At 38.9% G+C, this 20530-nt stretch overlaps 1 pseudogene; it reads right to left on the reverse strand.

Moving 5' to 3' along the window:
- Positions 1-7839: 7839 nt before the first annotated feature.
- On the reverse strand, positions 7840-9349 carry LOC131273346 (ornithine decarboxylase pseudogene; annotated as a pseudogene).
- Between the last annotated feature and the right edge of the window lie 11181 nt (positions 9350-20530).

A 20530-nucleotide genomic window follows, 5' to 3' on the forward strand; every position in this document is an offset into this window, starting at 1 on the left:
ATGGAGACAGCATGACTCAGTGGTCAAGGAAGTAGCTTGCTTCCATGGAAACAACATGCCTTTGTTTCCCTCATGAGGGTTTTTATGTTGGAGTTTGATGCTGAAGCCTTAAGCAGGAGCCCTGGGAAGTAAACTCACAGAGAAAAGAGAAGCCAGCACACGGAAGAGAGGAATGCTGAGCCCAGGAAGAAGCAAGCCCTTGGAAGAAAGGAGCCTTGAACCCAGAGAGAAGCAAGACTCTGAAAGGGAGGAACCCAGGAAGCCTGAACCCTTGCAGCCATCAGCAGCCATCTTGCTCCAAATACACTTTGGTGATGGAATTAACTTATGCTTATGGCCTGGTATCTGCAAGCTCCTACCCCAAATAAATACCTTTTATAAAAGCCAACCAGTTTCTGGTATTTTGCATCAGCACCCCTTTGGCTGACTAATATACATGGTATGCAGGATATGGTTTTGTAGAGAAAAATAAGAGAATAGTTCTTCCTTAAAGCAAAATCATTGGCTATTGAAAAATTTTAAAGAGAAAAAATACAGGATAAAACCTGAAAGAATAGGAAAGTTGCAAAGATTTGCAGAAAAAGAATTTTGTTTTTCATGGTTATTGCTGGATAAGACATAATGGGTTTTCCAATAAGATTTTTATAAACAGCATATGCATGCAAATTTGAAATTTGGTTTTTCCCATTAAAATGACAGCATTTTCTGGGATTATTGTTCTGCTTTCAGTAGGTGATTGAAAGAAGTTTTATTTGCCTTATGAGTAATTGGTCTAGAAGGCATTTATTATGTTTCTTATCACAACAATTCACTGCCCTGCATGTAGTCTTTAATATGAATGCATTTTTTAAGAGAATCAAGTCATCTTCCTTTTTTAAAAAAACATTTATTTATTTAATCATCTTCGTCTCCCACCACTCTGCTATTTTTGCTGTGTATGTACATTTACTGTGTGATCTTCTGCATCTATTTCTCTTTTGGTTTTCTCTTCTCATGTTTTTCTCCTCTAGGACTCAACAGTATTTGTTCCTGGGGACCACTGATGTGGAGAGAGGTTTGATGTCAATTGTGCTACCTCAGTTCCTGGTCTCCACTGTGCTTCACTTTGACTCTCCCCTTCATCATTCTTTTCTTGCATCATCATCTTGCTGTGGTACTCACTTCCATGGGTACTGGCTCACTCTACAGGCACTGACTCACTGTGTCACTGGCTCATCATGTGGGGCATGCTTCCTCTTCTTATTTTTCACCAGGAGGTCCCAGGGATCAAACCCAGGCCCTCCTGTATGGTAGGTGGAAGCCCTATGACTTGAGGCACATCTGCTTCCCCTCATCTCCCTTTTAATATATCTATTTTTGTAAAGGATCATACTACTGCCAGAATATTGTTTCAATTTTTCGTTGTCACTTTGGTTAAATAAGGAGCTGAGTCTTGTTCATGGTGACCTATGATCTTATTTCATATACATTACAAACCTCCTGGCAATTTTGACATCTTGCATTTCCTCAACCAAATCCTAAGTATGTCTCCTTGATCAAAGATTTCTACAGGGGTCCCAGAAAATAAAAAATTGTGGGAAACAAAGGTATGTTGTTTCCATGGAAGCAAGTTACTTCCTTGACCACTGAGTCATGCTGTCTCCATAGCTATACATGCAGGTCATAAATCTAGCAGGAGATGTGTACATTCAGGTGGAATGAGGACTAGGTAGAATGGAACAACTTGGGCAACAAGATTTATGGCTATGTTTCCTCAACAATATAATAGAACATTGAAATTTTGAACTTTGATTTATAATCATAGATTTTGATCCATTGTGTTACACAGGTTGAAGTAATGGGAATAGTTAGCAAGAATAGTTGCTAGTTCTCACGATTGCTTGGGGTATATAAAGAAGCCCCTGAGATTAATAAACTTGTCTGATGAACTTGAGGCTTCAATGCTCTCACATCCCCTGATCCCAATCTCTCTTTTTCTTTCATTCCCGATACCCTTTGGGTCCATGACTCTGAAAAAAATTGTTAATTTTTTACCTTAATAGAAGAGAAATTTTAAAAGTTGTTAGGATTATTTGATATGTTGGGACTTGCATGGGATGTGTTGTCAAATTAAAAAGAATTATCTAATTTTCTGTTGGTTAAATTTGAGTGCGCAAAAAAGTTATTCATATAAACATTTCAGAAATTATATGAAGTTACTTAGAGAGTTGTCAAGATCTTTACTGCTCATGACAGGCACTAGTGCAGATTTGTAAGGTATTGTACAAGAGTGAGGTCTTATTAGTCAGTCAAGTTATTCTTTATAAAATGCTCCATTCCACAAAATAAACAAGTTGTCTGGTCATTTACATTGTATTCTTCTGGTGCTTTTTTTAACTTCAACAACAACAAATAAATAAATAAACAAACTTTAAATGAGAAGGTTAGCATATTTACCTTGCTCCATCTGTCAACTTCACAACACTTGTAAAACTGAAAGTTCAAGAGGTGTCAAATACCTTGCAAAAAGGATCCTTTAAACATCTTTAAATGGATTTTATACAATCTCTACCACCTCCACCTTTAACCTTATACCCAATTACAATTAAACTTATCATTTCAAGTTTATGAAAATCAAAATAAAACTATTAAAAGCCATCACTGGAGACATGGGGAGTGGTGGAGATTTGGGCCCGAAGGGTATCAGGAATGGAAGAAAAAGAAGAATGAAAGAAAGAGGAAGAAAGTGAGAAAGCTGGGATCAGGGGGTCCATGAGTAGAGACTCATCAGACAACTTTATTGTTTACAAGGAGCTCTATATATACCTCAGTCTACATGAGAACAAGCAGCAACATGCAGTTAACTATCAGCATTACTCATAGTCTAAGGAATTCAAAAAATCTTATCTCAAGGTACAAAGTCTAAGTGTTCAATTTACTACAAAAGGTATGTGCTCATCTTTCAGCCTTTAACAGCTTCCTCCTGTTTGCTGGGAACTATTTATTACTGAATTCCTTAGGTTGCAAGCATAGCCATGGAAACAGCATGTCTCTCCTTGGTAGACCTCTGTGTCTCAGTTTCCAAACTTTCCCTTTTTGTTTTGTTTGTTTAGTTATTTATTTCTCTCCCCTTCTCCCACCCAGTTGTCTGTTCTCAGTGTCTATTTGCTGCATCTTCTTTGTCCACTTCTGTTGTTGTCAGTGGCATCAGGAATCTGTGTTTCTTTTTGTTGTGTTATCTTGTTGTGTCAGCTTTCCATGTGTGTGGCACCATTTCTGGGCAGGCTGTACTTTCTTTCACACTGGGCAGCTCTCCTTATGGGGTGCACTCCTTGCACATGGGGCTGCCCTATGTGGGGGATACCCCTGCAAGGCATGGCACTCCTTGCACACATCAGCACTGCACATGGGCCAGCTCCACACGGGTCAAGGAGGCCCGGGACTTGAACTGCAGACCTCCCATGTAGTAGAAAGACACCCTAACCAGTGGACCAAGTCCACCTCCCCCCCTTTTGTTTTACTTGAGGTGACCATGCCTGTCTTAGGTTGCCCTCCTCTCAAAAGTCTTACTCATCATTGACTACCCGCCAAGCTCTTTGACTTGGGGAGATTATTGAAGTGCTTTGGCTAGCACCAGATTATTTGCATGTCCCATGGCTGTTACACTTTGCAATTTTCTTTGAAAGCACTGTCCGGCACAGGCAAGAATCATGAGCAATAGAACAAATATGTTTAGCCCTATTCCTAAAGCTGACAGGAAATGCTGTGCTTTCCACCAATTAACTGGGTTAAATTGTGTAATATGTGAAATCATATCTGAGAAAATATCCTTATCATTTGCTACATGAATTTGATTATGAGACATCTCTAATATTTTCCTTTGTAATTCAATTATTTCCAGAGAGATATTACTTTTATGGCCTAATAAATGATTCTTACTTTTTCCATACTATATTTGATGTATTATATGCAAGCAGAGTTAAACAGAAATTACTTTCATTCCAACCACATCTCAACCCCCTTAACAAATTCAAATTATACAATTGATTTCTAATATGTAACATAGCTGATTTCAAATCATTAACTCAATTATTTAACTGCCCAGAATCTATATGCTCTTGACTATGGCACAAATCACTAGCATTTTTATGCCAGTTATGTACATATTGTTCTGTTCATACTTTCATGTAAAGTTATTACAGCAATAGCAGCAACTGTAATGATACCAATCATCCCCAAAATGCTTATAATAAGCAGTCAAAGAAAGCATCTAGTCCATTTCAAGAATTCTTGTGCCATATGTAGCAATAACTGACTTTCAGGAAATGACTGCCAAATTCCACATCATTCTCACAGGTATCCAGATGCCTTTTCTTCTTCTGGCCATCACTATAGTTTCTTCATTGATATTCACCTTTACAGTGGAGCCAATTTTTCCTTTTCTCAGGTTTCAGTGGTAGGGCCCTGGACCTTTACAAAGGCATCTGTGTCAACAGTCCTAAAAGGGGTGTTAGTGGAGTGGGCAGGGACATGACAGCCACCTGTTACTACTAGCAGGTATCCCAGGTGCTTTTTCATAATCTGAGGGTGATTTACAACAGTCCATCATTTCTGTCTTGCTTTTAGTATTTGCAATCCACCCCCGGATAGGGATGGCAGTCTTTAGAGTGACCAGACCCTATTGATTTAAATCTTTCACTTTTAGCAGGACCTCCCATGCTGCACACAATTGCTTTTTTATATTGCACTTTTGGTTCTCTCTTTCCAGAATTGTGATTAAAATCCAAGGGATACTTGTTTAGAATTTTGCTTTTGCCACAAACTCCACCCAAAGCCAATATTGGTGCTTGCCACGTCCAATTCATAGGCTAAGTTAATGTCCACAGTTTACTTTCCTTTTCTTATTATTTAAAGCAGCTTGCTGGAGGTTTTCCTACTTCCATGAAGGACTTTTCCCTATTAATACATACAATGGTTGTAATATTTGAGCTAAGTGAGGGATGAAAGATTTTCAGTATTCCAACCATATTACAAACTACATTAACATGAGAAAACATTATACTTTATCAATCACAGCAGAGGTTATAGTTTTGTTTTGCCCAACTAAACAATATTGAAGAATTCATTAGAGGAGGAGGGACCTCACAGTCCACCCCAACTGTCTGCCCACCCCAGGCTCTCAAGATAAGATACCACTGTTTCTGCTGTTTCTTTTAATTTTGAAAAAAGGATTACTTATTAACATAATGTCATCAGTAGCATTTTTTTAGCCACAGATTTCTTCTGCACAGCCAGATTCTTTGCCACAAGGCCAGGGCAGATGGTTGGGCTATATACACAGCCTTGGGGAGGCACTGCAAAAGTCTATTGTTGACTTTTCTACAGGTAGGAGAATGCAGGCTGGCTTGACTTGCCTAAGGAAAACTAAAGAAAGTCTTAGCACATTTTAAAACAAAATGATAGTGGCATAGTTGGATATTAATTTTTTGCAACAAGCTAGCAATATTTGGTACAGCTCCATACTACAATGGTATTACTGCAATTTATGATAAGAAGTTGTTTCTATGACACACACCTTTTTATATTAATTAAATCCATAATCATATTGTACTTTTGTTTAGTATTATGTTGAAATATTGGTAAATTTATACACTCTTAAGCATTCATATGAACCTTTTACTCATACAACTTTAGTTAACAAGGTTTAAAAATCTGGTTAATTTTATAACACTTTTAAAGACCTTCCATTCAATTTATAACATATTAAATGAACTCAACTATTTAATTTTTCTTTCAAGGTAATTAGTTTGGAATAAAAAGCTACTTTTCAGGATTTGATTTTGAGAAAGCAGGTTTGAAAATTAATTTCCTTTAAAAGAGATGAGAGCTTTTTTTCTTTGAACACTGAGGAAATGATGAGGTTAAAGCACAAGAAGCTATTTTTTTTTTTAAGGTTTTTAAAGTAACATTTATTTTTTTTCAAACTTTTAATTGTGCAATATAGAAAACTGAAAAGCACAAGAAGCAAAGAACACAAAAGTCATCCAGAATCACAAGCAGTTTAGTTTGACATAACCTTTAGGTCCTGTGTGTGTATAGACACAACGGAGCATACATTTTTATCTAGTCAAGATCTCACAGAATGTATCATGCTTTATCACACATCATGAATATTTACCAACTCACAGCCCCAAAGCCATGAGATATTGTGATGACCAAGAATATATGACACCATCTCAGCGGGAAAAAAATGTATTCCTTTCTTGGGGACAAAAATATCAACAGGCCTCTATAGATACTGGCAGAATTACAAATACTGTGCTCCCTTAATAATGCTCAAGTTAAAGGGAGACAAAAGCAAGAGTACAATAAGTATAATGCTTCTAAGAAAATTCATTATCAGATCTATATTGAATTATTAGCAAGAACACATGTTTCTATTGAATTAACAATGTTTTCCTATGGTATAGCCAAGAGATGCTCACACACTGTTAGCTTCAAATGGAAATATGAACACATCTGCATATAGAAGCTATTTTGATAAAACAGACTTTCTTTGTATACTGATTATTCAAGATGAAAACTTTTTATAAACTTGTACCAAAACAGGCTAATGATTTGAGAGACTTTGAGAAAGAAGAAAATTTTAACTTTGCATTAGTATACTTCTTGATACTAAACTATTTAAAACTTTATAGACAGACCCATCAAATCTTGCTTAACTTTAACCATAAAAATTTCTTTTCCATTAACCTTCTACACTTTCAGTATTCATTCAGATTTTGTCACACATTTTTTCTTTCTTAATAATCATTTTTCTTAGGACAAAATCATCTCCTGTTTCCTTAACAATAAAAACACATTCCATATATTCCACATACATAAGTTACCAAAACAATTTCGGAAACTTTTCAGGCAACCTTTTTCCAAAATATAATTACTATCAACACTAAACAAACTTGTTAAAATAATGAACTTTTCTTCATTTTAAATACTTAGTAGCATGTAATACCAGAAATAGTCTTTTAGAAGCAGGTTTGCAGGGGAGGCTGGCTGCCAACAAGTTTTCTTGTTATAAAATTACCTTTTATTATTATTATTATCAATTCAGGTTTTGTTTAATAATGACTTTTTGCAATTATCCATTTAAGTACCTTAATTTAAACAATGCCTTGCTAAAATTCTCATAATTATTTGTAACCATATAGACTATAATTATATTATTTTAAGACAAATTTTACCTTCACAGGACACATTCCCCTACCCAAAGTTACAATAATTCTTTTACATATGGATATCCAGTTCTCCAGGCACCATTTTTTGAATAGGCCATTCTTTCCCAGTTGAGAGGGTTTGGTGGCTTTATTGAATTTTATATGACTATATATATGAGGATCTCTATCAGCTCTCAGTTCAGTTCCATTAGTCTGTGTGTCTCTCCTTGTGCCAATACCATGCTTTTTTCTCTACTGTAGCTTTGTAGTGTGATTCCTCCAATTTCGTTTTTCTTTTTTCTTTTTTTTTTATTTCAAGATACTTTTATTTTTAAAACAGGTCACAACATTAAGCTTTTGGCCCATTCTGCGGTTATACAAGCTACAAATGCTTGTTCAGCAGGTGAGAGGCATCCCTTAGAAGTATGTTTGAAAGTGAATAAAATCCATATAAAACAAAATAATCAAGTAGTTTCCATAGGAACACAGATAAGTGTAACCCCATCTCCTAGTCTTCCTTATCGCTGTGTCTGTGCCAACCCTACTCTTAGAAGCACATTTCAAAACTAGCAGTAATTAAGTTAAATGATCCCCCCCCCAAATCCCTCCATTCAAGATAAACTCACAGCAGCTACAAAAATGGTATTTACACATTAATACTCGCTGGAGCACAAGTGGCCGGGTGGCGCTTCATCCCACTTTCCCAAGCACAGGAAAAAGGCAGAGCACTGGCGTCTTGCTCCTCTACTTCAGGTGGAAACCCCCAGCTCTCAATTTGTTGCATGACTTGCCATGCAGGCTCTGACATCACATAGTAGATGGTTGGCCTCTGGAACCCATTGAAAGTGGAAGCAGTAGCCACAGTGTAAGCCCCCAGCATCCAGTCAAACAGCATCCAGTCGCCCACGTGCATTTCCAGCAGGCCACAGTGCTCAATGATCCGATCAAGGCCATCACACGTGGGTCCCCATATGCTAGATGAGTAATACTTCTCATCTGGTTTGCATCTCTTCTGCATAAGAAGCTTTACATGCTCATGATCATAAAGGATACAATTAAATGATCCATACACTCCATCATTCACATAATGCATAAAGGTTTGTTCACTCGATTCATCTTCATCATCAGAGCCTGTCTGTTCCTTAAACACAATTTATTTTGGCAATGATATTCACTGCAAGTGTGAAAGCTGAAGCAACATAATATCAGCCTGGTTCAGCTATGATTCTCACTCCAGAATCTAATGGGAAATACTTGTCTAATGCTGGATTAATGACACTGGTTATCTCTTCAAATTTAAGCTTCACGTCATCAGATCTGGGAAAGCCACCACCAATATCAAGTAGATACATGCTGAAACCAACCTCAGCTCCCATGTCAAAGACACAGCGGGCATCATAGATGGCCTGCACAAAAGTTTCAGGATCAGTATAGCCACTTCCCACATGGAAGCTGACATCAATGACATCAATATCGAGCTCTTTAGCCCATTCCAAAAGAAGCTTGCTGGTTTTCTGTGTGGCTCCAAATTTAACACTGAGGTGGCAGACTGCTTTGGAGTCATCGGTGGCAATCCACAAAATCAACTTTTGCCTTTGGATATGCCCTGGCCACTTTCATCAACTCAACCTCGCTGTCAAAAGTCATCATCTCAACTCCATTATTGGCGGCATAGTTAATTTGAGACCTTGTTTACAAGGGTTTGCATAGATTATCCTCTCTGGCGGCACCCTGAGACTCTGCACCAACTGGATTTCAGTCTTGCTAGCACAATCAAATACTGTCCCTATGGAAGCCAGGGTCTTCACTATGGCTTTACTGTCATTACATTTGACTGTAAAGAAGGGGGTGACACGAGGAAGAACTTTTAACCATCTCAGATGTTTCTTTAGAATGTCTCCAAGGTCCGCAACATAGAAGGCATCTTTATCATCATCAGAAGAAACTTCATTAATTTTTTGGCCCAGAATGTCCTTGGCAGTAAAACCTTCATCAGGAAATGGCAGTCAGACTCCTCATTACTGAAGTTGTTCATGGTTTCTTGATGTTCCACTGAAACACAACAAAATGGAAAACTAAGAGACAGAATTTAAAGAGATTTCTTTCAACTTTTCAGGAAGGCAATTCTCCAGGAATTCCAAATCTTGCTGAATTATAAGACTTGTGCCCTTGATGCAGCAGTAGAAATGTTCTCCTAGCACTTGGGTGCTGGGGCCACACCCCGAGGAGGTCCTGCAGCCCGCAATGCTGCCACCACTGCTGCCCACCTCGCTCCCTCCCGCTGGAGGACTGCTGGCCCAAGGAGGCACCAGAACTGCTGCCAGAGGGTGGTTGGTGGCAGAGCTGCAGAGGCCTGACTTATTTTTCTTTTTCAATATATCTTTACCTATTCGGGGCCTCTTTCCTTTCCAAATAAATTTCATAGTGAGTTTTTCTAATTCCTTAAAGAATGCTGTGTTGATTTTTATTGGGATTGCATTGAATGTGTAGATCAGTTTTGGTAGGATAGACATCTTGATAATATTTAGTCTTCCTATCGATGAACAGGGAATATTCTTCCATTTATTTAGGACTTCTTTGATTTCCTTGAACAGTCTTGTGTATTTCTCTGTGTATAAGTTTTTCACATCTTTAGTTAAATTTATTCCCAGGTATTTGAAATTTTAATTTACTATTGTAAATGATATTTGTTTCTTGATTTCCTCCTGAGCTTGCTCATTATTTGTATATAGAAATGCTACTGATTTTTGTGCATTCATCTTATAACCTGCAACTTCACTAAACTCATTTAAGTTCTAGAAGCCTTGTTGTAGACCTCTTAGGGTTTTCTATGTATAGGATCATGTCATCTGCAAATAATGAAATTTTGACTTCTTCCTGTCCAATTTGAATGCTTTTTGTATCTGCTTCTTGCCTCAGTGCTCGAGCAAGTACTTCTAAGACAATGTTAAATAGAAGGGGTGAGAGTAGGCATCCTTGTCTTGTTCCTGATCTTAGAGGGAAGGATTTTAGGATTTCACCATTGTAAAAGATGTTGGCTGTGGGTTTTTCATATATACTCTTTATTATGTTAAAAAAATTTCCTTGAATTCTGATCTTTTGCAGTGTTTTCATCAAGAAAGGATGCTGTATTTTGTCCAATTCTTTTTCTGCATCTATAGATATAATCATGATTTTTTCCCTTTAATCTGCTTACATGGTGTATAACATTGATTGATTTGCTTATGTTGAACCATCCTTGCATACCCGGAATGAATCCCACTTGGTTATGGTATATAATTTGCTTAATGTATTGTTGAATACAGTTAGCAACTATTTTGTTGAGGATTTTTGCATCTAGGTTCATTAGAGAAATTGATCTGTAATTTTCCTTTTTGTGGTGTCTTTGTTTGGCTTTGGTACTAGGATAATGTTGGCATCATAGAAGGAGTTAGGTAATGTTCTTTCTGCTTCGATTTTTTGAAAGAGTTTCAGCAGGATTGGTGTTAGTTCTTTCTGGAATGTTTTGTAGAATTCACCAGTGAAGCCGTCTGGCCCTGGGTTCTTCTTTGTTGGGAGGTTTTTAATGACTGATTCTATCTCTTTACTTGTGATTGGCTTGTTGAGATCATCAATTTCTTCTTTCATCAATATAGGCTGCTTATGTGTTTCTAGGAATTTGTCCGTTTCCTCTGAATTGTCAGTTTTGTTGGAATATAGTTTTTCAAAGTATCCTCTCATGATAATCTTTATTTCTGTGGGGTCAGTGATGACATCTCCCTTCTTGTTTCTTATTTTGTGTATTTGCATCTTATCACTCTTTTTCTTTGTTAGTCTAGCTAAGGGTTTGTCAATTTTATTGATCTTCCCAAAGAACCAGCTTCTTGGTTTTGTTTATCTTTTCAAGTGCTTTCCTATTTTCTATTTCATTTAGTTCTGCTCTTATCTTTGTTCTTTCTTTCTTTCTTCTTCCTGTGGGGTTACTTTGTTGTTTTTTTACTAATTCCTCCAAATGTGCAGGTAGTTCTTCAATTTTTGCTCTTTCTTCTTTTGGATGTATGAATTTATGGCTATAAATTTCCCTCTCAGTACTGCTTTTGCTGCATCCCATAAGTTTTGTATGTTGTGTTATCATTTTCATGAGATTCAAGGTAGTTATTAATTTCTTTTGAGATTTCCTCTTCGACCCACTGTTTTCTAATAGCATGCTGTTTAATTTCCATATCTTGGTGTGAAATCTGGCTTTACTCCACTGTGGTCAGAGATATTATTTTTTATGATTTTGATCTTTCTGAATTCACTGAGCCTTTCTTTGTGGCTAGCATATGGTCCATCTTGGAGAATGATCCATGTGCACTTGAGAAAAATGTATATCCTGCTGTATTCGGGTGTAATGATCTGTAAATGTCTATTAGATCCAACTCCTCTAATATACTGTTTAAAGTTTTTATTTCTTTAGTGTTTCTCTTTTGAGATGTTCTATCCAAAGTTGATAGTGGTGTATTAAAATCTCCCACTATAATTGTAGAGTCATCTACTCTTTCACTTAGTTTTTCCAGTGTTTGCCTCATGTATTTGGAGGCACCCTTGTTAGGAGCATAAATAATTATGATTATTTGTTCTTCTTGAGAGATTGGCCCTTTCACTAATATGTAGTAGCCTTCTTTGTCTCTCACAATTTTTTCACATTTAAAGTCTATTTTGTCTGATATTAATATAGCTACTCCTGTCTTTTTTGGTTATTGTTTGCTTGTAAGATTGTTTTCCAACCATTCACTTTCAACCTCCATGAATCCCTGGGTCTAAGATGTGTTTCTTGTAGACAGCATATAGATGGGTCATATTTCCTTATCCAATCTCCAAGTCTGAATCTTTTGATAAGTGAGTTTAATCCATTGACATTCAGTGTTATTACTTTCAAGGAATTATTTATGTTAGCCATATTTTGATTGGACTTGTGTTTGTCATATTTTGTTTGTTTTTTTCCTTCTCTCTTTGTCTTTTTTGTTGCTCTTACACTCTCCTCCAACTCTGCCTCTCCTGTTTTTTCCTTTCTTCCTGAAGAACTCCTTTTAGTATTTCTTGAAGGGCAGGGTTCTTGTTGGCATTCTCTTTCAATTTCTGTTTATCTGTGAATATTTTGAACTCTCCATCATTTTTGTATGTTAGTTTAGCTGGGTAGAGTATTCTTGGTTGGTTTTTTTTTCTTTTAGTACCTTGACTATATCATACCACTGCCTTCTTGCCTCCATGGTTTCAGATGAGAAAGCAGCACTTAATCTTATGGAGCCTCCCTTGTATGTGATGGTTTTCTTTTCTCTTGCTTTTAGAATTTTTTCTTTGTCTTGAGCATTGGATAATTTGACACATATATGTCTTGGGGTGGGCCTGTTGGGATTTATGATGTTTGGGGTGTGTTGTGCTTCCTAGACATGTACATCCATCTCTCTCAGTAGATTTGGGAAGTTTTCAGTCATTATTTCCTCCAACAGTCCTTCTGTCCCCTTTCCCTTCTCTTCTCCTTCTGTGATGCCTATAATACATATGTTTGTGCATTCTGCATTGTCATTCAGGTCCCTAAGTCCTAGTTGGATTTTTTCTATCTTTTTATCAATCAGTTCTATTATCTGTTTTATTTCAGATGTAATGTCTTCCACGTCGCTAATTCTCTCCTCTGCCTCTTCTAATCTGCTGCTATTTGCAGCAAGTGTATTTTTCATTTCTTGAACTGTGCTGTTTATCCCCATCATATCTGCTATCTTTTTGCATAGGTCTGCAATTTCCTCTCCAAGTGTTTTCTTCATATTGTTAATCTCTAATATATGTTTTGAGATCTTTAATTACTTGTCCAATGTTCTGCTCCCCTTCCCAGCTTTTAGTTTGTTCATTGGATTCAGCCATGTTTTCCTGATTATTGGTTTGGTTTGTAGTTTTTGTTGCTGTCTGGTCATCATTTTATCTTGATGGGTTTAATCAGTTCCTTAGCTTCTTTGTCTATTCTTGGGGATTAATTAGTTGTTCTTGCATAAGTGTTATGTCTTCTCTTTGTCACTTTGTTCTTCTTATTCTATGTTCTTGTTGCTGGCTAAGTTCACTTTGAAGGAAAATATTAGGGCCAGGGAAAGCAAAATGAGTAAGAAAAGAAAGTGTGTAATGTAGTATTGGTAATAATTGTTAACAGAGCAAAAATGTGAGATCTGGGAGAATGGCTATTAGACTCACATAAGTTGTGTTGAGTTATAGCAGTAAATAGAGTACCTATAATGAGACAGTCAACTGAATATGGGAGAAATAGAGTATGAATTAAAAAGCAGTGTTTTAATGAGAGAGGGAAAGAGAAAAGAAAGATAATAATATCAAGAGTGGATAAAAGACAAAAAACAGAACAAAGGTATTAGAAATTAAAAGTCAGACAATTTGGGGGCCAAAGAAAGGGAGGTGGAATGTAAGGGAGACAGTAGATGATGGAGGATAACAAGATGTAGGGTGGCCAAAATCAATTCACACAGAAAAGAGGAAATGGAGGATGAGGAAACACAGCAAATGTGAAGCGCTCCCTGCAGCTCCTATTATATAAATTAAATCTAATAAAATAAGAAGAAAAAGAGAGAAAAGAAAAAAAGAGAAGAAAAAAGAGGGTGGGCAAAGAAAAGGGAGGGAAACAAGCAAGAAAAAGAAAAGGAGAAAAAAACTAAATAAACAAAAAAGGACCTTGGGGGATAAAATGGGAGAAAAGACCAGGAGATAATGCAATATTAGCAACCAAGACAAAAAAAGAAGAAAAAAGAAAAAGAAAAAAAACAGAAATGCTGAGGGCTAGGATAATCAAAGACCTCAGTGGACTTCATTGCACGGTGGATTCAGGGATGGGAAGGCTGTGATATTGCAGACTTAAGGTGTGTGAGCCTCTGGAGTGTGGGCCACCAGGGTTTAGGGGACACAGACCTGGGAACCATGCATCCAGTTAACAGGGGGCCTGGGAGCACTGCAGTGCAACACAGCCTTCAGGGATCCCTGCAGCTGGGCACAGCCCTAGGGAGAGGGGCCCCACCTGCAAACTCTGACCTCTGTGTCAGAAACCCAAAATTCCACCTCTTACAAGAATCTCCTCTGTTACTGTCTCACCAAATCAACATCCAGACACCTCCTGCCCTGCAAGCCCCTGAAACAGCCTGCTGGGTGTGCTGCTGCACTACAAAGAGTTCAGGGACCACCCCAGACAGGCTGCCAGCCCTAGGTGGAAGGGTTCCTCCTAAAACTTCTGACCTCCATGTCAGAAACTGCAAGTTCCACCTCTTGCAAGAATCTCTTCTGTCACTGTCTCACCAAATTGACATCCAGTCACCTCCTGCCCTGCAAGCCCCCAAAACAGCCTGCTCAGGTTTAGGAACACCCCACACAACAAAGATCCCAGGGATCACCATGGCCCAGCCGCCAGCCCTAGGGGGAGGGGCTCCAGCCAGAACATCTGGCCTCTGAATCGGAAACCCAAAATTCCACCTCTTGCAAGAATCTCCTCCATCACTGTCTCACCAAATCAACTTCCAGACACCTCCCACCCTGCAAGCCCCCAAAACAGCCTGCTCAGGGCTTGGGAACTCCCCAGCAAAGCAAAGCCTCCAGGAATCACCACCACCGGGCAGCCAGTCCCAGGGGGAAGGGTCCCACTCACAACCGCAACCTCCGTGAAAGAGACCCAAAATTCTACCTCTTCAAAGAATCTCCTCTGTCACCATCCCACCAAATCAACATCCAGACACCTCATTCCCTTCAAACACCCAAAACAGCCTGGTCTAGCAGGACTCCAACCCTACTCAGCCGCTTCTTTGCAGGAGAGATTATAAGGTGCACTCACTCAGACGCCATCTTGCCTCCTACCCACAACTATCTTTTTAACATAGGGTAAAGCATCTGCCATATCTGAAAAGATTCCAGGTGTTGATGCTGGGGCAGCCATAATTGCTGGCTCAACAGGTGCATTAGGTTGAACTGGATATAAGCTAGGATAAAGACCTGGATGATATATGGAGACCGCATATTTTATTAGAGTAGACAGGTATTTTCTTAACTATAAAAGGGTTAGTACTAGGACTAGGCATAAAGCCAGGAGACTCTCCTCTGCCTTTTGACTCAGAATTTCTTTCTTTCAAATGGCCCTCCACTTTCTGTTTGTCTATGGGTTTTGAAAATATAGTAATTTCTTCTTTGTCATCTTCCTCTGATTGTAAAGGATCTAAGGTGGCAGTAATTTGCTGGCACAAAGCTCACACAGATAAAAGGAATGGATTCCCCTCTTTGATATGCTCTCTGTAAAGCTTTCATTACACATCTCCATTGTTTCAAATTTAAAACATTATGCCCCTGAGGCTGAAACCAACCACAATGCTTTTGTATTAAAGCAAACAATTCAATTAACTCACAACTTTTTACAGGCACCCCACTAGCTTTCAACAAAGTTTTTAACACTTGCAAATATTCTTCCACACTTCCCATTTGAATACCCATTACCCTGATGACTTCGTGGAAATGTTACTTACCTGAGTCACACTGCTTTGGACGTCATTTACAACCCTCATAGGAGTCCTTTCCATGGGTCCCAATACTGTTTTGGAAGACTCATTTCTTTGGGCTCTGCATTGGGCACCATTTGTTGGAGATTTGGGCCTGAATGTTATTGGGAATGAAAGAAAGAGAAAAAGAAGAATGAAAGAAAGAGAGAGCTGGGATCAGGGGGTCTGTGAGTAGAGACTCATCAGACAACTTTTTGTTTACAAGGCACTCTATATATACCCGTCTACATGAGAACAAGCAGTTAACTATCAGAATTACTCATAGTCTAAGGAACTTAAAAAAATCTTATCTCAAGGTACAAAGTCTAAGTGTTCAATTTACTACAAAAAGTATGTGCTCATCTTTTCTTTTAGTCTTTAACAGCTTCCTCCTGTTTACTGGGGAACTCTTTATTACCACATTCCTTCGGTTGCAAGCATAGCCATGGAAAGAGTATGTCTCTCCTTGTGAGACCTCTGTGCCACAGTTTCCAAAGGGAAAAAGCTATAAAATATTCCAGTCTGTAATTGGATGCAGAAGTTATACCATACTCAGCCATGAAAGGATAGTAGCTGCGGTTGCAACATTACATGAGGTGTCAGCTGACTTGGGCAGGGGGCGTACATTTTAGTTAATAGAGCTCATGATTTTCTGGTTGCTAATCTCAAGAAAAACCTAGCATATGTCAACTCACAGACTGACCTTTTTTGAAATCATACTGCTCACTCCTTAAAATATCCAAATCCTCTACTGTGATACTTTAAATCCAGTACTCTGTTGTCCATGCCTGAAAAAGATGATTCTCAAGATTGTGAGGTTCCTGTTTCTCAATTATTATCCCCAGGACCAGATTTACCAAAAATAAAGCAAAACAAAACAAAACACACACACACAAAACAAAACAAACAACAACATAAAAATCCTTGCTAAACCTGGGTTAGATCAAATTTTAAGATGTGTCTTACCATAAAACAGAAACAGATAATTATGAGGCAGACTATGAAGTAACCACTACAGTAGAAGCAATTACTGGTCAAGAAGCCCCTAGCCTCACCATGCCCTAGTGAGCTGTGGTAAAACTTTTAAATAGAGGCAGTCATTTAGCTAAAAGGAAATCACAATATTTATACTGACCGTAGGTATGTGTTTGGAGTAATTCATGATTTGGGAAGTTTATGAAAACAAATGGACTCCCTGAAGTCATTAGGAAACAAATAAAAAATGGTAAATATCTGAAATAATAGATGTATTTCTATCACCTAAGGAAAAGGTAAAACAAAGAAAAAATGCTGTGATAAAAGTGGAAGCTCACACTCACAAAACTTAGAAGAAAAATGCCAACCTAGCAGCTCAACAATATGTGGAGACAACAAAACAGTTTCCTTATACAATGTCCCTCATAAGCCCTCTCCAAATGAGTTAGCTCACAGTTAGGAAAGTGTTTTTGTATTTGAAAAAGAAAAATAGAGTCAGTAGGGTCACCAATTAAATTCTGGGGATAGAATCTAGGAAGAGCTGGATGGTGCCCTGTTTGCCCTAGAGTCCCTAGAAGAAACTACATGTGAGCACTCCATGACATTACCCATTACAGAATGCAAAAAATGAAAAAGGACAAGGAAATATATTGGTGGGCAGTCTTTGATAAGGTACTTTAAAAAATCTGTAACCAGATTCATACATGACAGGCTTGTAAACTAGGCAAAATTTATTAATGTATGTATCTCCATAACCTTAACCCCCACACCTGGACTATTTGAACATCAGCTGAAGGGCTTTACCAGCCAGTTCTTTCAATGGATTTTAATTATATATAGTTTATGGCTTACAGGTATTAAGAATGGGTTGAGGCATTCTCTTGTCAAAATAAGAATGCTTTAACTGTAGGGGAAAAAAAGAAAATGGTTTTCCAAAGCAGGGAGTACCCTTTGAACTCTCAAGCAAGCTTCAAACTCACTTCACTGGAAAGGTTATAAAAAAGTGTGTCAATAAACATTTTTGGAGAGTTGAGGCAAGATGGTGGCTGCGTGAGCTTGCCTGGTAATGTCTCTGCAGGGGGCGGCTGGGCAGCGTTGAAGGCTCTTTGGGACCGCGCTCTTTCGGGGATTTTTGCTGATTGGAAGGTGTCTGGACGTCGATTTGGTGGGAAGGTAACAGAGAGGATACGTCTATAATATATAAACAGAGGTCCCAGCTGGGTGCGGGAAGTTCCCTCCTTGGGTGGGCGGAGCCGCGGTAGCAGGTGCTCCTGAAGCTCCGGAGCCGCGGCGGCCAGGGTTTTTGTTTTTTTTTTCCTTTTTCTGGAGGCTTTGTGGTGCTGAGAAATTCGCGGATACTGGGCTGGCTGGTGAGGGGTTGTTGGGACAAGACTCCTTTGCAGATCGATTTGGGGAGACAGACGGTGTTTTGTTGTGAAGCGGGGGACGTTTTGGTCGCCGGACAGGGGGGGTAGCGCTTCCGCCTGGAGCCCCATCCCCACAGGTCCGGCTGCTGATCTGCAACGGAATTGGATTTTGGGCAATAAGGGGACACAATTGGGAGACTGTTGTAGGGTGCAGCGAGGGAGGAGGACACGTCTGGAAGCCGATTGGGGAATATTTTGCGAAGTTTGGGATTTCGGATCTTAGAGTCTGTTTTCGGCGTTTCCAGCTGAAGCCCACCCCACCCCGCGGGGCTTGGGATCTGGGTCATTGAACTGGCTGTGGTGTAGAGGCGCCCTCAAGTGGCCGTTTTGTGGGAGCACAGGGAGGGAGCTGTCCAAAGGCTGAAACCCTGAGGAGTAGGTGAATTGCAGGGATCAGACATTCAAGATAGAGTTCGCGGACCTGGCTTCCCCCACGGGGCTGGCACCCAGCTACGGGGATCCCTGAGGGCTGTGTTGCACTGCGGGGCTCCTAAGCTTTCTGTGGACCAGATTTGAGGTTGCCAGGTCTGGGTCCCCTGGACTCTGGCGGTCCACACCCCAGACTCACACCTCTTGAGTCTTCAGTGTCTCAGACTTTCCACCCCTGAATCCATCATGCCCTGGGGTCTATCTGGGGTCCTTGAGTGCCCTGGACCTTAACGTTTGCATTTTATCTTTATTGGTTCATATTGTTTTGTTTTTATTTTCACTTTATCTTACTTTTTACTCTTTTTGATGCCCTGATTGCTAATATTGCATTATCCCCTAGTCTTTTCTCCTAGCGTGTCCCCCAAAGTCCTTTTTTTTTATACAGTTATTTAGGGGTTTTTTGGTTGTTGTTTTAGATAGTGTTGCAATTGTGACACGTGTATACCTGTATCTCTCTTCCCCCTGTCTGTTCCCCACCGTTTGCCCATCCTCTTTTTCTTTCTTCCTTTCTTCTTGTCTTTCTTTATTATAATTAGTTTTTTTTTCAGTTTTCTCTTTCCCTCTTGTCCCTCATCTTCCACTTATTTTATTTTAATTCAAGTATACAATAGGTGCTACAGGGAACACCTCACATTTGCTGGGTTTTCCCATCCTCCACTGCCTCATTTCTGTGTGAACTGATTTAGGCTACCTACACTATCCCCCTTCCCCTGCATCTTGATATCCACTATCATCTACTGTCTCTCCTATATTCCACCCCCGACCTCCCATTCTTTGATCCACAAAGTGTCTAACTCTTAATTTCTAATACCTTTGTTCTGTTTTCTGTTTGTTATCCACTCTTGAAACTATTACATTTCTTTTCTTTTTCCCTCTCTCATGAAAACAATAGCTTTGTAGTTCATACAATATTCCTCCCATATTCAGTCATCTACTTCATAAAAGGTACTCTACCTACAGCTATAACTCTATACAATCTACATGAATCTAACCTCCATCCTCCCAGATCTCATATTCTTGCTTTGTTAACATACATCACCAATTCTACTTTACACTTTTCCCTTGCTTACACAATTGCCCTTCCCCAACACTAATACTTGCCTCTAAAGTGAACTTAACCAACAACAAGTAACTAGAATAAGAAGAAAAGAGTGACAAAGAGAAGATATAACACCTATGTAAAAATAACAACTAATTAACCTCCAAGAGCAGACAAAGAAGCTAAGGAACTGATTAAATTCGTCAAAATAAAGAGATGACCAGAAAGCAACAAAAATCTACAAACCAAACCAATAATCAGGAAAACATGGCTGAATCCAATCAACAAACCAATAATCACGAAGGGGAGCAAAACTTGGCACAAGCAATGAAAGATCTCAGAACATTTATCACCAACAAATTTGATGCAGTAATGAAAGAGGTTAACAACATGAAGACATCACTTGGAGGGGAAATTGCAGACATACGCAAAAACATAACAGATATGATGGGAATGAACACTACAGTTCAAGAAATCAAAAATACACTTGCAGCAAATATCAGCAGACTAGAAGACACAGAGCAGAGAATTAGTGATGTGGAAGACAGTACATCAGAAATCAAACAGATAGTAGAAGGGGTCAATAAGAAGATAGAAAAAATCCAATTAGGATTTAGGGACCTGAATGACAATGCAAAACGCTCAAACATACGTATTATAGGCATTCCAGAAGGTGAAGAGAAGGGAAAGGGGTCAGAAGGAGTGTTGCAGGAAATAATGGCTGAAAACTTCCCAAATCTACTGAAAGAGACAGATGTACATATCCAAGAAGCACAGCGCACTCCACAAGTCATAAACCCCAACAGGCCCACCCCAAGACATATACTTGTCAAATTATCCAATGCTCAAGACAAAGAGAAAATCCTAAAAGCAGCAAGAGAAAAGAAAACCATCACATACAAGGGAAGCTCAATTAGATTAAGTGCTGATTTCTCTTCT

This window comes from Dasypus novemcinctus, chromosome 14, assembly GCF_030445035.2.
Source record: "Dasypus novemcinctus isolate mDasNov1 chromosome 14, mDasNov1.1.hap2, whole genome shotgun sequence".
In the NCBI taxonomy this organism is placed as follows: Eukaryota; Metazoa; Chordata; class Mammalia; order Cingulata; family Dasypodidae; genus Dasypus; species Dasypus novemcinctus.